The 16803-nt window shown below is 35.0% G+C and overlaps 1 protein-coding gene across 5 annotated transcripts in view; it reads left to right on the forward strand.

Annotated features, from left to right (window-relative positions):
• The first annotated feature begins 3937 nt into the window (after positions 1 to 3937).
• LOC5578654 overlaps positions 3938 to 16803 on the forward strand; it is a 71725-nt gene continuing 58859 nt past the window's right edge. The window contains exon 1 of one of the 5 annotated variants that reach the window (XM_021837365.1): positions 3938 to 4040. The gene's annotated coding sequence lies outside the window, so the exon portion shown is untranslated. The remainder of the gene's footprint in view (positions 4041 to 16803) is intronic. The other 4 variants (XM_021837331.1, XM_021837353.1, XM_021837360.1 and 1 more) reach the window with 4 other exon arrangements.

The raw sequence follows: 16803 nt of genomic DNA on the forward strand, positions 1-16803 counted from the left end.
CCACTCGGCTGGTTGGCCGAAAACCACGATTCATAATTAAAAACAAGTAAAAATGTAAGTTAGGTATATACTGAATAATTGAATAAATACAATAAAAAAAATAATAATAATCTTATTTCTTCCATAGAAAAGAATGCATCCCTTTTCAGTGTAATGAAAAATTGAGGCAGAAACAGTTTTTCAGTTTTTCTTAGCGGTGTAATTTTTCATGAAAAATATCATCCATTCCGACTTACACTCCCGTGCAAAAGTTTGGGTTCACCCCCTCAAAAAAATACAAAAGTGTTCTGTCCATATCTCTGTGATTACACGTCCAATTGAAACTCTCTTAGTCGCATTCGAAAGGCAAAGAGTTATTCTCACTTCGTATGTTCTTCTTCTTTCTGGCGTTACGTCCCCACTGGAACAAAGCCTGCTTCTCAGCTTAGTGTTCTTATGAGCACTTCCACAGTTATTAACTGAGAGCTTACTATGCCAATGACCATTTTTGCATGTGTATATCGTGTGGCAGGTACGAAGATACTCTATGCCCTGGGAAGTCGAGAAAATTTCCAACCTGAAAAGATCCTCGACCGGTGGGATTCGAACCCACGACCCTCAGCTTGGTCTTGCTGAATAGCTGCGCGTTTACCGCTACGGCTATCTGGGCCCCACACTTCGTATGTATTTTTCCAAAAACATTTTTTGTATTTTGTATTATAAATATTTACTTAAAGTTGTAACATTTTCCAATAAACATTGAAAAATCATATCTAATATCCTCAGTATTGGATCGACCAAAATTTTAAATCAAAGTGTCATTAGAATCGTAATCTTATATTCTTTGAAGAGACCCCACGAAATTTTGGCGGAAAAATCTGGAAAGTATTCAAAATCAATGAAACAGCCAGTCAAGTCATCGTGCAAAAGTTTGGGTTCACCCCTCAGTATGATGCAAATCGTGCAAAAGTTTGGGTTCACCTGAGCCGCACGCATATAATTTTTGTCAATATCTTTGCCATTTTTCAACCGATTTTAATAGTTTAAAGCTTTTGTGAGCGCAAATGATGGCGCGTACATGATTGGTTTGAGATTTCACAGATTTAAGTAAGTTCAGGTGAACCCAAACTTTTGCACGATACACCGTATTAAGGAGTGAACCCAACTTTTGCACGATGACTTGACTGACTGTTTCATTGATTTTGAATACTTTTCAAATTTTTCCGTAAAAATTTTGTTAGTGCTCTTCAAAGAGTATAAGATTACGGTTATAATGACACCTTGTTTTAAAATTTTGATCGATCCAATGCTGAGGAAATTAGATATGATTTTTCAGTGCATTTTTTTTTTTTGAAAATATAACAATTTTAAGTAAAAATTTTGTATACAAAGTTCAAAAAATGTTTTTGGAAAAATTCATACGAAGTAAGAGTAACTGTTTGCCTTTCGAATGCGGCTAAGAGAGTTTCAATTGGACGTGTAATCACAAAGATATAGACAGAACACTTTTGCATGTTTTTGAGGGGGTGAACCCAAACTTATGCACGGGAGTGTATACTTCATTAAAACCAATCCCATATCTTCTTTTCAGATGTTTTAGAAAATTTGCAATTGCTTTGATAAAAAATCTTTGTTTTTCCAATGCTTCGATTGAAATATGAGTTTTCAAAGAAAAGGCTTATATGGTCATTTTCCACAAAATTGGCCATAACTCAAAAACGAAAAAAAAGTACATTTCAAAAATTTCAGCGATTAAAGCCTATGAAATTACCTTCTCAAAAATATATTTTTGAAAGTTTTCCACTAATTGGAACATAATTTTTCCGGCTTTTCTTTAAGAATTTTCTCTACGGTGGAAAATTTTGTGGAAACTGTTTCCAGTTAATATTTTTTTTTTATTTCTGAGAAAATTTGCTTTCATTTTCATAAAAAACTTTGTTTCTAGGATGCTTCTTTCTTGAGTTATGATTTTTCAAAGAATAGGCTCAAAATGGCACATTTGCACATTTTTTACAAAATTGGCCATAATTCAAAAACGAAAAAAAAGTACATTTCAAAAATTTCAGCGATTAAAGCTTATAAAATTATCTTCTCAAAAATATTTTTTGAAAATTTTCCACGAGTTGGAGCATAGTTTTTCCAGCTTTCCTTTACGAATTTTCTCAACGGTGGAAAATTTTGTGAAAAACTGTTTCCAGTTAATATTTTTTTTTATTCCTGAGAAAATTTGCTTTCATTTTCATAAAAAAAACTTTATTTCTACGATGCTTCGTTCTTGAGTTATGATTTTTCAAAGTAAGTAGTGTCAGGGGAAAACAAAAAAATTCCAACTGAGTTTTCCGGGAAAATAGATGACCCTGAATTTTTCTCAATTTTTTTATTCATATATTGATGAGCCCTGCCTGTGGAAATAGTTTCATGAAAATCTGAGACCTTTCGGCCCAAACCCGTACGGAAATAAAAATATTCCCCTTTCACAATTGAGATGTGATAGACATTGGTTGATGTGTCACACTGTTCCAACTGGGCACAACTCGTATTATAAAGTCTATTACCCTATTTCCAAGGGCTCTAATAACAATTTTCTAAGTTGAGAGTTAAACAAGAATAAAATTGTATCAAGGATAGGATAGAGTAGCTGTGCAAAAACCAAGAGGAGACCAAGTTCAAGATTAATAAAAAGTTAGTTGCATTAGTATCTTGTGTGATTGAAGAGTAACTCAAAAGAGAGTTATTTGTTGAGAATAAATCAAAAGAATGTAGAGTGGGAGTTGAGTGAGTCGAAAAACAAGTCAAAAGATAGTTGAGAGTACTCTAAAAATCATTCAAAAGATAGATATTTTTACAACATATTGATACTATGTCGCAGGTGACCAGTAACTCTCCACTTAACAAATTTTCTAAATGGCTGTAGCCCTATAAATACGGAATATTCATACAAATTTTTTTCTGCGTTTAAAGTCACTTATAGAAGAAGTGCCTTGAACTTACAGATTATAAAAATCAGACGTAAACATACGCACAAAATATCAAGCCCTAAAACAGTGAATAAACTTCTTAGTGTTTATTTGTACCTATAATCACCAAAACAAATGTCACTGGCAAGATGAGTTCTCATTGTAAATAGTGTTTGACATGTATTACTATTGATAGAGTAATATCGGTTTCAAATATAATGTAGTGGTCATTAATTCTCCACCGTCTCCTATTAATTATTGCAACAAAATCGATATTTTTATCGCTGTATTTTACAATTTTGCCAAATCTAAGTGTTAGTATTCGATCACAGTTCCAACACTCTAAGTTGAACTCGATTGACTGGAGCTAAATACAATAATATCAACATTATGATACATGTATTAAACAAAGCATGTATGTAATGCCAACTAACTTTTTTTTTCTACAATTTATGACAATTCTCTTTTAAGGGGCCTTCCCCCTATAGTTACGGAATGGCTGCGTACTTGTTTCTTCAGCCTTCTTGCAGCAAGCAAAGTGTTCACCTTGTTCACTGGTTTCAGTGGTGCCAAATGTACACCAATCGTCATCTCACATTATACAAAAATGAGCAACTACTTTACTGGGAGAACAGTAATTTAGTATGTAGTGTTTTTATAGTGTTTCAAAAATCTACTAATCAATAAACATATGGACGTAGTGATGAGCTTTAAAAGTTCAGGCTATGAGCTGTCAGCGCTGTCAGTATAAAATTAATCGTTTTTGAACTGTGTAGTGTAAATTTTAAATTTTTAATCAATCCTAGTAATTGCTAGGCTTACAAATAAATGTAAAAGAGTTACAATAATAATAATAATTGTCGGCTAATGATTCTATTGGTTTTCACCGCTTGTAAAAATCTGACATCACTGTTGCCGGCTGGTTCACCATGCGCTTTCATCATCAACGCATTCATTTCGAGCTGTCAGAAAAACATGAAACAGCAAAATAAACAAAAACACTTGCCAAAACATCGTTATCGAATCGATTCGCACTTTCAGACTGGTTTAGTCGGTGGTGCTGTAGACAAGTCGGTGTCAAGTGGAAACAGTGTGATGAAATAGGTGATAAATTTGAAATTTTATGTTATTATTGAGTCTACTGAAGTGAAGTGATTGAAAAAGGGATACATGTTTTGCATAACGCAGATCGAATAGACGAAAATACTGGTTTATTTAGAAGAAATAAGCACTGTTATCACATCAATCCAGGCGACCTTCGAAGGCTACACGTCAACCCGTTTTCCCTGCGGATATGAATTAATACATGAGTCAGCTAATTTGAATTAGGCTCTCGATGAGGGTGCAAAACTGGTATTCGCGGTATGCATAATATCCTTTGGCTTTTTGGGGACAGTTCAATAAACTCGAGAGCAGAGGACATTCCACTCAAAGGCGAAATGTATCAATACAAGAATTTCGATTGGTTCATTCAGAATATTTAAAATTAATAGGACGATCAGCTGTGTAAACTATTGGTGGCTGAACACAGACATATAATTTTCGAATGTCAAGCAAATAAAAGTGATGGCCATTCACAGATGTTAATCGCAATCCCCGTAAAAAGTTTTTTTTTCTGTAATTTGCGTTATACAACATTTTAGAATTTGAACTCTGTATTCTAATATCTTTTGAAACCACTAAAAACGTCCAAGGGTCAAACATTTAAATTTCGATTCGGGAAGTATGCAACCATTTTAGATTTTCATATGATAACTGGGTGTTTTCAATGAAAATGACCTCAAAATGTGTGTGTATGAACTGTCATTCTTGAAATAAGTCGTTGGAAATTTATCTTTCGTCTCCTGGGCTAAAATTTTCTGCATCTATATAGATATCGGAAATTTTTTTTTTCCAGGTCAAATTAGCATTCGTTCTACGAGTAATTCATGAGACATTCTATGAATGTTGCTTTTCAGTGCGTTGTATTAGCAGATCAACCTCGAAATGCATAATAGCTCATAAGAAAATATCCATAAACTATTTAATGAGCCAAGAACGTTCATGGTCGTTATTAACTGATTAAAATAAAGTTCAAATGTACGTAATAGTTATTCCAAAAAGCTGTTCGGGCAAATTAACAACCGCGAATGAAACCAGGATCAATAGTATAATGTACCGATAAATCCCGATAAGATCATGTGGCGACTGAAGAAGTAGGTCCTGTAGGTGAATTCCGGCGAACAATTTCTTCGATGAGAGAAAATTTTCTTCCATTACCAGCAAAAAAAAAATCTTTTCTTCGAAGAAAATATGCGCCGGGATTCGTCTGCTGGTGTTAGCTTTTAAGTCTCAATAGGTGGGCCTTCATTAGCCGAGTAGTTAGAGTTCGCGGCTACAAAGCAAACCCATGCTGAAGGTGTCTGGGTTCGATTCCTCGTCGATCCAGGATCGGTTCGGTATGTAAATTTGCTTGACATCCCTGGGCATAGAGTATCATCGTACCTGCTACAAAATATACGAATGCAAAACTGGGAACTTTGAAAATGTCTTTCACTGCTATGTGAAATATGGCTTAAGGGTGGCATTTTCACTGAGTGCCTGAGCGCAAAGCCTTCTTGGGTAGTTTTTAATGCATTTATTATAAGGTCATGAAGAAAGTTTTGCAAAAATCATTTTAGAAATGCCTTGATTAAGTCTCGTGAGAAACCTATACTGGGAATCCTTAGAAAAAATCAAGTAATTTGGGATTCTTGGGGCCCAGATAAACGCGCAGCTATTCAGCAACACCAAGCTGAGGGTCCCCAGACAACCAGAATGTACATATAACAAAATCACCTTTTGCGCTATGCGATGCTTATATGTTCAAAGATTACGTATAAGATGTCGTCAAAAGGCCTTATGCGTACAAAAGTGGAGGCGATATATGTGCATAATTTATATGATGAAAATTGACATGCAATGCGAGTGGACAGATTATATTACGAATTAATTTGTAACATAGTTTATGATAACAAAGTTTATTTGACAGCTGCTACGGATTGATTCGACTTCCTTTGCACGTGTATGCGGAACGAAACAAAATGCACTGACAAAATCAGAAAAAAGCGTTCTATGCGAGAAAAATCATCAATCAAACGATTTCATTCACAATTTTGTACGGGTGTGATGTAATTCACACAAGTAAACGACTTTTTACGTCAATTGTTATGCGACTTCTGGTTGTCTGGGTCGTGGGTTCGAATCCCACCGGTCGTGGATCTTTTCGGGTTGGAAATTTTCTCGACTTCCCAGGGCATAGAGTATCTTCGTACCTACCACACGATATACACATGCAAAAATGGTCAATCGGCATAGTAAGCTCTCAGTTAATAACTGTGAAAGTGCTCATAAGAACACTAAGCTGAGAAGCAGGCTCTGTCCCAGTGGGGACGTAACGCCAGAAAGAAGAAGAAGGGATTCTTGAATCACCCTAATAAGATTTCTAATTGAATACTTCTGATACTTCTAGCGTGATGTCCCAACTGGGACAGAGCCTGCTTCTTAGCTTACTGTTCTTATGCGAATTTCCACAGTTATTAACTTAGACGTTCTTTGCCAATAAACCATTTTGCATTCGTATATCGTTTAACAAACACGACGATATTATCTATATCCTGGGGAGTCCGTAAAATTTATATTACGAAATCGGTGAGAATCGAATACAAAACCCTCGACATGGTGTTGCCATATAGCTGCGCATTAGTCTCCCCTGTGTTTAAATGATGTCAATTATGATAAGAACCATTCTCCCAAAATTTGAAGTGATTTGGAAGAGATTTGGTTGTGCACACGCCATTTGAAGATAAAAGAATTTGAAGAATAAATGGAAAATGCAAAAGGCTTGCTTCTCTACCCGCTCGTCATAATAATCTGTGCAAAAGTGAACAAACTCTTCTCGTGTGAATTCTTTCCAGCTACAACAGACCACATTTTGATAAGATTTAAGAATAATTTGTTTTGTTGAGCATGAGCATGAACACAGATGACCGTACAATTCGTAGTTGCTACTCCGTGATTGACCAAAACAATCGAAGTTGCACAGGGAATTAATGAATGGGGCTTAGGATTACCTTACCATTCTTTAATGAGCATGAGCATAAGCATGATTGACCGCCTGCAGTTGCTACTCCTTTATTGCAAGAACAGCTGTACTTACACAGGGAACCAACAGACGCTACTCGGGATCAGTATCATCCTCAATGTGTAAATACTGGTGCTCTTATTATCATAATAAACAATACCGGCGCCGGCTGCGTCCGAATGCAGGTCAATTTGGGAATGGGAGGGAAATAATGACGTGTTACTTTCTTCACAGAAGCCGAGGAGTCCTCTGCACTTCCACAAGAAAACACTGGGAGTTTGGATATGGGAAAGGATTCGTTTTGGTAAACGATAAAGATATAATTCGAAATGAATACGTGAGCATATACACGAATGACCGCACTATCCAAACCAGACACGATACTGATTTCGTTGCTCGCTCGACAGGAGCATACAACAGGTTCAACGTATCAAACTCTACTGACGCGTTTTTTTTTTTGTTTTTTACCGGCGCAGTTCGTTTTTTCTTCCGCGCAACGCGAACCGGACACAATGGATCCGGATTCCGTCGCTTGCCCACAAGGAGCATGCAACAGATTCAGCGGATCCAACACTACTGACCGATTACCTTACCATTCTTTAATGTGCACAGATCCAGAGCTCATAATTTTAAAAGTCAATAACGGTGCTGGCCACGTCCTTACGGTCATCGGTGAAGGGAAGGAATGTTAGTTAGACAACCGTTGTTACAGAGACCGAGTAAACCTCTGCATATCCACAGTTGTCATGGAAAGGATATTGGGTTAGTGGGATAAGGTAAATATCTGGGAGTCACCAGTGGTTGGTGATGCGATTCATGATATAAGTACGCCTAATCGGATTCGCAATATAATTTGATAATCGCATTGCACCCGGAACATGTGTTCATCACTCGCCCACGCAAGAGCAAGCGACGCGATCAATAGATCAAATACTACCGTTTTGATTCATATAACGGGCACTTAAGGTTTGAGTGAAGTACAACTAATCAAAACACAGCGTAATCAGGCCTTGCAAACATTTAAATTTCAAATGGTGGGTGAAGATTCGGATTCCACATCTTGAATTCATTTTAATAGATAGAAATGTTTGGCCTCGTTATGATTTTCATTCCGGACACCACAAAACTTTTGCTTCATGTTCCGGACACTTTGATTCGAATTCCGAACAGCTCTTGAAAAACACAATAAGAATAGTTAAATTATTGATTAAACGCACTTAGCCGTTAGAAAGACGTCAAAACTAATTGAGCATTGTAAATTTTCATGGTTTGCTATATGAAATATTTTTTAAAATCATTTTTTAAATTGGGAACATTTTAACAGCAAATTTTGAAACATTTTGAGTGAAATCTTTCCCTTACAAAGTAGACTGTCCGGAATTCAAAGTTGCCCGGGATTCGAATCAAAACGGTATCAACGATCCGCGGCGCTTTTTTATTTAACTATTCGACCGATGAGCGACATGTTTGATCCCGCCCACCCCGCAGGAGCAAGCGCCAAGATCGAAAGATCAAACACAACCCTTAAGAATAATTTGTTTTTGTTGATAACAAATTCAAATCATGCTGACATGATAATTTAATTACTTTAAGAGCAACACTACCTATCTGCTGTCACGATAGGCACAACAAGGTAGGCTATTCCCGCGTGTAAACAACGATTTTCCATCAGAACATGTGTCGTCATTCCTATCGTCAAGCATGAGGCCTTGAGGATAGTAAAGGAGAGCAGGCCTTGCTTTCTTTTGCACTTGTTCGAGTTTGCGATAGGAATGACCTGAGAGAGAGGAGACAGCTGGCTTAGATTGCGAGTTCCCAAAAGTCAAGGGAACCTGTCATCAACTGTCACTGGAAAACCGCACATTTGAAGGGCAGAGCCGTCAGAACCGTCAGAATTTGGCCAAACTAAAACTGGATCTGATTCAAAATTCAGGTTGTTCTCCGGTGATCTCGCATATAGAATTATTTATTATTTAAATATTGTCGATTGGACTTAAATTGCTATTGAATTTTTTATATTTTATGATCTTTTTGATAGCAAATGGAATGAGAAAATGGTTTTGACCCAATTTGTGCTCTCCGAACCATTGTGCACAACTCAAACATGAGAAGAAGAAATCAAAGAAGCCAAGAAAACAAGCCAGTTGTCAGTGAGCTGTCTTCTCTCTCTCAGGGAATGACGTCACCGCCAAATGTCATTTTTCGGAGTATAATACCTTGCTTCTTTTAACCGTGAGTTTTTGGATTGTTCATGTTTTTTTTTTCAAATATTTTAGCATGATTGTGGACCTGCAGACTTTGATATTCTTATTATTCTATCGGGCAACAGGGAAAAGAGCCTGCTTTACAGTTATTAACTGAGATTTTTCTTTGCAATTTGATCATTTTTGGCATTTGTATATCTTGATACTCTATATCCTGAGAGGTCGAGAAAATTTACGTTACGTAAAGACTCTATAACCGTTGAATCCCAGAACCCTCACCCTTTGAATTCCATTGAGAGTCGTTGATGTTAAATTCTTTCGCCCAGATTTGAAAACATTGGGGTGGCCCAATTAGTTAGGCTGAGAAAAAATGAGGTTTAAATTCAATCAAACAACTTTTCATTGAGAATTTGATCAACATAACGGCCTACTTTTCCTACCAAAAGTTACAGTGCTGAAAAGTGCTACTTTCCAGCACTCTTTTCGGTGCTGAAAAGTAGCACTTTTCAGTACTGTTTTGATAGGCGTCAAGCAAATAACCCAGTGTCCCCCAGTCTCTTCATGCCATGCTTATTTTGCGGTGACAATTCTCGACTCGAGCGAAGTGGCTTTCCATTAGGTTTAGGTACAGGGCGAGTCACTTCACTAGAGTCTACATCCGTTGTGCGATCAGGTTCCGACACAGGTTGGCGATTCGATCGCCCAGCACGGTGTCTGTGTCTGTGCTTTTTTAGGGTGAATCGCCAAATGTTGAACGGTTAAGATAGACGTTTTTATGTTATTTGATTTTAATGGAAATTCTGATAGAAAGGTTGCTAAAAAAAAGCATTCAACACCGTAGGCGATTGTTTAACATTATTCCTGTTACATTTTTGGTACTGTAATGTCCATTTTGAAATAAAAAAATATATATTTAAAAATATAGTTCTACACCCAATTGTTGAACACATACATAACCCATCTTATCCTAATGTTGAACGATTGTCGCTAAATGTTGACCGCTTTACTCTCGCGTTCATTCAACTTGCAAGTTCGCGCTCCTCGTCGGTTGTGAGGACAGGGTAAGGTCCGCGAACCACTTTCCCTGACCACTCTAGGCTGAGACGGAAGTGGATCGTCCCCTTCGGCACTCCATAGACTTTAGCGGCTTCTGCTAATGTACATTACCTTCGACATTACAGCATCAATCGTAGGGTTACCATATTTGCTCTCCCTGGAAAGAGTACATTTTTTTCAATTCTGTAAAAGAGTACAAAAGAGTACACTTCGTCTTTATTGAAAAATTAAAAATGCAATTTTATTAATGTGTTTGTCCATATTTTCGCGTGATGGCAATTTTTGTGTTTTTTTTTTAATTATAGAGTCGATGGTCACATTAAACTTATTGACATTCAAAAGATAGATTTCCAAAACAAGGAACAGAAATAGTACAGTGCCTGTTTGATTTTAGCACGGTTAATGTTTGGCACGATTCGATTTTGGCAACACGAAAATGCATATCCAATAATTAGATGATGAGTCATTTGCCTATCTTTTTAATCTCATTGTTTCTGTTGATCTTGTTGAGGCTAACCATGTTCAACATAGGTGAGTTTAGTTGTAAATCATTATTACGGTGATAATAATTGTAATAAAAGCAACCATTAGATTTTGACACGGTACGATTTAGGCAACACGAATGTTTTTGCAATGTTGCCAAAATCGAACGGGCACTGTATTAATATAATATATTTTCTCGACTAAATAATACAAATCATAATGGACCAATGCACGAGTTCATTATATGACGTTTTAGCGGTGCCGTGTTATTTATGTGGCCATGGAAACCAGTGAATTCGGCACCGCTCAAACGTCAATTTAGTGATCTCGTGCATCAGTCCATTGTCAGATTCATAATTACAGCAACTTTCTCTACATTAAAATTACACTATTCTCTACTTTTATTGTAGATTTCACTGAATTTAACCTTAATTTAATTCGTCAATTCTGTTATATGCTTACCTTTCATTATTGAACATTGACTCTGAATGAATCGATTCATTCATATATTTTTATATATGATAAAACGCATATAATACAAAAGCTTTTTGTAATTATATTTTATTTGAAATAAGATTTGCTTAGAGAAAAAAAAAATACTTTGAGTATTCAGCATAGATGCTCTCCACAAAATCTAGAACAGTATTTGTATGTAAAGGAAGAGAGAAGAGTAAATTTTCAAATCTTGGATTAGAAAAGAAACTCATGCATTGTCTTTAATTTAAGTTTAAGCTAACCGTACCAACTTGATCCAGCCAGTATTTGTTGAAAATTTATGGAGGTTGATCTGGTTTCTTCAATAGGTTAACAATTTGCCCGGCAATTGTCGGAAAAGAGTACACTTGACCCGTTTTAGCAAAAAAGAATAGTACAGACATTTTTAGGTCAAAAAAGAGTACATGTACTCTAAAAAGAGTACGTCTGGTAACCCTAATCAATCGCGAGATTGAGGTTATACTCCGGATAAATCGGCAGTCGATGCGCAATTTCAATCATGATGTAAACAAACAAACGGTGATGGCATTGATGCCAATAGTGAAGATAGTGAAATTCGAAGAAAGATTCAGGATATAGCCAGGATTGCAATTAATTATACTTTACTGAATCGCGTTTTTCATCATTGCAACAGACACCATTATAGGATTTTTTAATAATCATTATTCAACAGATATTTGAACCAATAAACAATACTATATTGTGTAATGCAATATTCCATTTCAATATAGGTGTTTGCTACGAAAATAAAAAATCTGGCAATACTGTCGATGAAACCAAGACTGTCATGTTATGCTAGTGTTCAACAAATGGAAAATGTACGTGAAACGAAAGTGCAATTGAAAAAGTTTTTATGTAATTAATAGGTACGAGTAAATTGTACGGATGTTTAGAAAATAACTAAAGCAGAATTTTACTGATATCGTGAATAGGTGCTTAACCCAATATACGTAGTATGTTTTACTACACAGCTTATTTCATAGCAGCCTCAGCTTAAGTTTTTTTTCTAAGAGAATTGAAATTTTCGTTTTACCTACCGATAAAAATTTTCAATAAATATTTCGTTTAAGAAATTAATGTGCTAATTAAATTTATTGTGTCCAATAGTACAGCTAATTTACAAAATAATCTGTATAATTTATTGAAACTGTTTGGAAATGGTTCAATTTCCTGTTTTAACATGGTTTCTACAGATCGTTCAACATTTGGGTAGCGTTCAACTATTAGCGAATTACCCTACCTGTTCATTCCTCTAATAAGGAATATAGATCTGCATGATACCGATGGTAGCGAGGAAATTTGTGACATTCATGGGTACCAAGGACTGTTCATTTTATAAAGTGGACACCTTGTGCATGCTATAACTATTTAATTTATCAATTAAATTTCAATCGGTTTTCTGTACATCATTCGACTAGTATTGTACAATGTGGTGATAATAACATATTAACATATTCGCCTTCGTAGAGTTACTTTTTTAGTCCCCATGTCACATTTAATGCACAATAGAAAACCAATTGCTTTATTTTTAGAAGACCTTTCAAAGCACAATGATAATCATCTAAACTGGCAACACTGCTGTTATAAAATCGATTTTATTTTCCACATATTATTTTCATAATATGTTATCCTGAGATTATACATTGGAATATTCGGAGAAAAACGTTTACAAATTTGCTGTAGATCGATAAATACGCGTGCATTATTTTAAAACTATGAGACTTTTTTAGTAAAACGACGATTTAGCTCTCGTTTATACAAATATAGTAGGGTCGATGTACCAATAGCCGCATAGCTAAGAACAAATATTCATATAAAATAGAAAAATAACGCTAGCGAAATATTTTTTACAACATCTGAAAGTTGTTTATCTTGGTTTTGTGGGAAAAATATGAAAACTACGAAACTCATATGTTTGTACTTATTATCGCTTGTGAGGGATTCCACGGAGGCATGCAAGTCGATTCTGATCGACCATTTCAAAAATATCTGAAACTTTGCACAGTTTTTCAGTTCCATCTAAATCGTCATTTTCCGATATCAAATCTTCAAGTTGAGTCACGACTAACTTTTCAAAAGGGTGTATGTGAAAATGGTTCAAAAATATTCAAAAAGCTGCACAGCAAAAACGGTTCGTTCGATTGTTAGACAACTAAAGAAACAAAGTTAGACAACTAAATAAAGATTCCAAAAAAAAAATACACACAGAAAAAAAAATTTTGTTTTGCATTAAAAAACATCATTTTTGTCACAAAATCTCAAATATCTCAAAACCCTATCGGAATACCAACGTAATTTTTTGAGGGAAAAAAAATTTTTTGAGGGATATTAGCTATCTACCATAAAAATTTGGTGATGGTAAGCCAATAAACAAAAAAGTTATGACATTTCAAATATTTCACTAATTTGACACTTAGTGATTTTTTTTTTTCATTGTTAATTTTTTTTAGGACCGCAGTTTGTTGCTGAATTTTTTGTTAAGGGTACCACATTAGGTTAACAAGTTGTTTTCATGATATTTTATTTAATTATTCATAACTATCATAGCATCTATTAGAAAGTTAGACGCGATCCAGTGTTGTGATCTAAAGTCTTGATAGTGTCATATTTTTTATTGTACGTAACTGAAGAAAAATTCTCTCAATAGTGTTGAAACCTTTTGATAAAAGAAACCTATAAGAAATCTAATATTGAAGACAAAAGCTACAAAAAAAGTTTTCTATACAGGTATACGACTAGTTTACCTGCAAAAAGTTTACCTCGTAGAGAACAAGGCGGATCTATACCCAGGTGATCTAGTATACGTAAAGCAGGTCGGTTTTCTTGGCGCTGGTTTTCTCCACAAAGTTAAAATCTGATTACACCTGGGTATAGACCCGCCTTGGTAGAGAATAGACTTTGTTAATCATATTTGGGAGAAAGCGAGTAACTTCAACAACATCAAAAACATGATAGGTACATACCATGAACATACTCACGGCATCAGAGCTCAGCGAGCAATATAATAACGCGAAAACGATCCAAGGAACCCAAAAATTTCACTGTTTAATTCCATTGTCAGAAAATAAAATTAAAGCAAAACTATACTCGAACTGTACTGATAATGATGCAAAAGTGTTCGATATTGTAAAAAAATTGAATAACAATAAATAAATAAATAAGTATTAATAAAATGTTTTCATGATCTCATAACGCATACCCAAATCCAAAACTTTTAAAGTTTATATATAACATTTAGAAACTCATCGATCATACTCTAAAAAAATATCCTGGTAAAAAAAAGTTTTATTTTCGTGTAATCTGTTAATTCATTTTAATTTATACATATATACATTAGACAGTATCACAAAAATCAAAATTTCTGGGATTCAACCAGTCACCCAAAAGTCCTAGTTGCAATACTAAAACAAACTACCAGACAAATTTTCATCCAATTTGGAGAAGATTAGGAGGTGCCTCAAGTCGAAATTGTGTTTTTTGGCTATTTTTTACATTCAAAAAATTCTACCGAGAATTTGGAAAAATGAAAATCGAAATAAATGCCACTGGTTGAACGTATTATTAGTACTTTACAACTTTTGAGAACACTGTATGCCGATAAGAGATGGTTTTGACCTCATAAAATTGATTTCTGTTCATTGAAGTACCTGTAAAACATACATTTCTCTACAGTTTTTGTTCTACGGGATTCTTAACCTCATGCCTAATCATAAAAGTTCAATCGTAGTATCATTCCTTTGTCATTTCTGAACATTATTGTAGTACATCATTTTTGTCTCCGAATTACAGATAAATTGTAAAAAATCGTCGGAAATGCGACATTCCTCATTCCCCTGCATTCAGAGCTGCTGCCAAATGGCGCAATTGCTGACATGTTACAAAATTGAACATAGTAGCTTTGCTTTTTCAATGATGGATCATGATTGAAGAAAACATCTAGCAAATGTCATCAACGCAGTCGTGTTTCAAACAACATTCTCATTTGATGCCAAGCAATTTCATATGTGATATAGCCCCGAAGTGAAGCTCCTCGACTACCGATCTTGAGGATCAGAGTTTGATTCTTTTTTTCGAGTGAAACCAATGTTTATTATATGCAGCATAGAAAAAGGACTAAAGGCGCAAATCACTACTTGAGCATTTCTCTTCATTCACTTAGGAGTGGGAGATTTTTGTGAGTTCTATTGAATAAAACTCAGCCACAAGATACACTTTTGAACAATGAATCGTGATGAAATTTGTTGGCCTCAAGTCATTTGGTCCATTGGAAAAAAAGAACACTCTAAATGAACTCGCGTAATCAAACTCTGATCCTCAAGATCAGTAGTCGAGAAGCTTGACCTCGGGGCTATATCACATATGTAAATGCTTGGCATCAAATGCGAATGTTGTTTGAAACACGACTGCGTTGATGACATTTGCTAGATGTTTCCTTCAATCATCATCCATCATTGAAAAAGCAAAGCTACTATGTTCAATTTTGCAATTGCGCCATTTAGCAGCAGCTATAAATGCAGGGGAATGAGGAATGTCGTATTTCCGACGATTTTTTACAATTTATCTGTAATTCGGAGACAAAAATGATGTACTATAATAATGTTCAGAAATGACAAAGGAATGATACTACGATTGAACTTTTATGATTAGGCATGAGGTTTATAATCTCGTAGAACAAAAACTGTAGAGAAATGTATGTTTTACAGGTACTTCAATGAACAGAAATCAATTTTATGAAGTCAAAACCATCTCTAATCGGCATACAGTGTTCTCAAAGGTTGTAAAGTACTAATAATACGTTCAACTAGTGGTATTCATTCTGATTTTCATTTTTCCAAATTCTCAGTAGAATTTTTTGAATGTAAAAAATAGCCAAAAAACACAAATTCAACTTGAGGCACCTCCTAATCTTCTCCAAATTGGATGAAAATTTGTCTGGTAGTTTGTTTTAGTATTGCAACTAGGACTTGGGGGTGACTGGTTGAATCCCAGAAATTTTGATTTTTGTGAAACTGTCTAATATACATATACATATAATATTTATATGTAATTTATACATATAATATACATAATACTAATCAATACATGAAAACGACTTGTTTAATTCACGCAAGGCCCTTAATAATAAAATCAGCAACAAACTGCGGTTCCCGTAATAATTTACACCGAAAAAAAATTTTTTTTTCTACTAAATGTGAAAATTGTGACATGTTTGAAATGTCATAACTTTTTTGTTTATTGGTTTACCATCACCAAATTTTTATGGTAGATAGCTAATATAATGGACCGTTTTCCCTCAATAAATTACGTTGGTATTCCGATAGGGTTTTGAGATATTTGAGTTTTTGTGTCAAAAATTATGTTTTTTAATGCAAAACAAATTTTTTTTTACTGTGTTTATTTTTTTTGGAATCTTTATTTAGTTGTCTAACTTTGTTTCTATAGTTGTCTAACAATCGAACGAACCGTTTTTGCTGTGCAGCTTGTTGAATATTTTTGAACCATTTTCACATACACCCTTTTGAAAAGT

Source organism: Aedes aegypti, chromosome 1 (genome assembly GCF_002204515.2).
Source record: "Aedes aegypti strain LVP_AGWG chromosome 1, AaegL5.0 Primary Assembly, whole genome shotgun sequence".
Taxonomy (NCBI): Eukaryota; Metazoa; Arthropoda; class Insecta; order Diptera; family Culicidae; genus Aedes; species Aedes aegypti.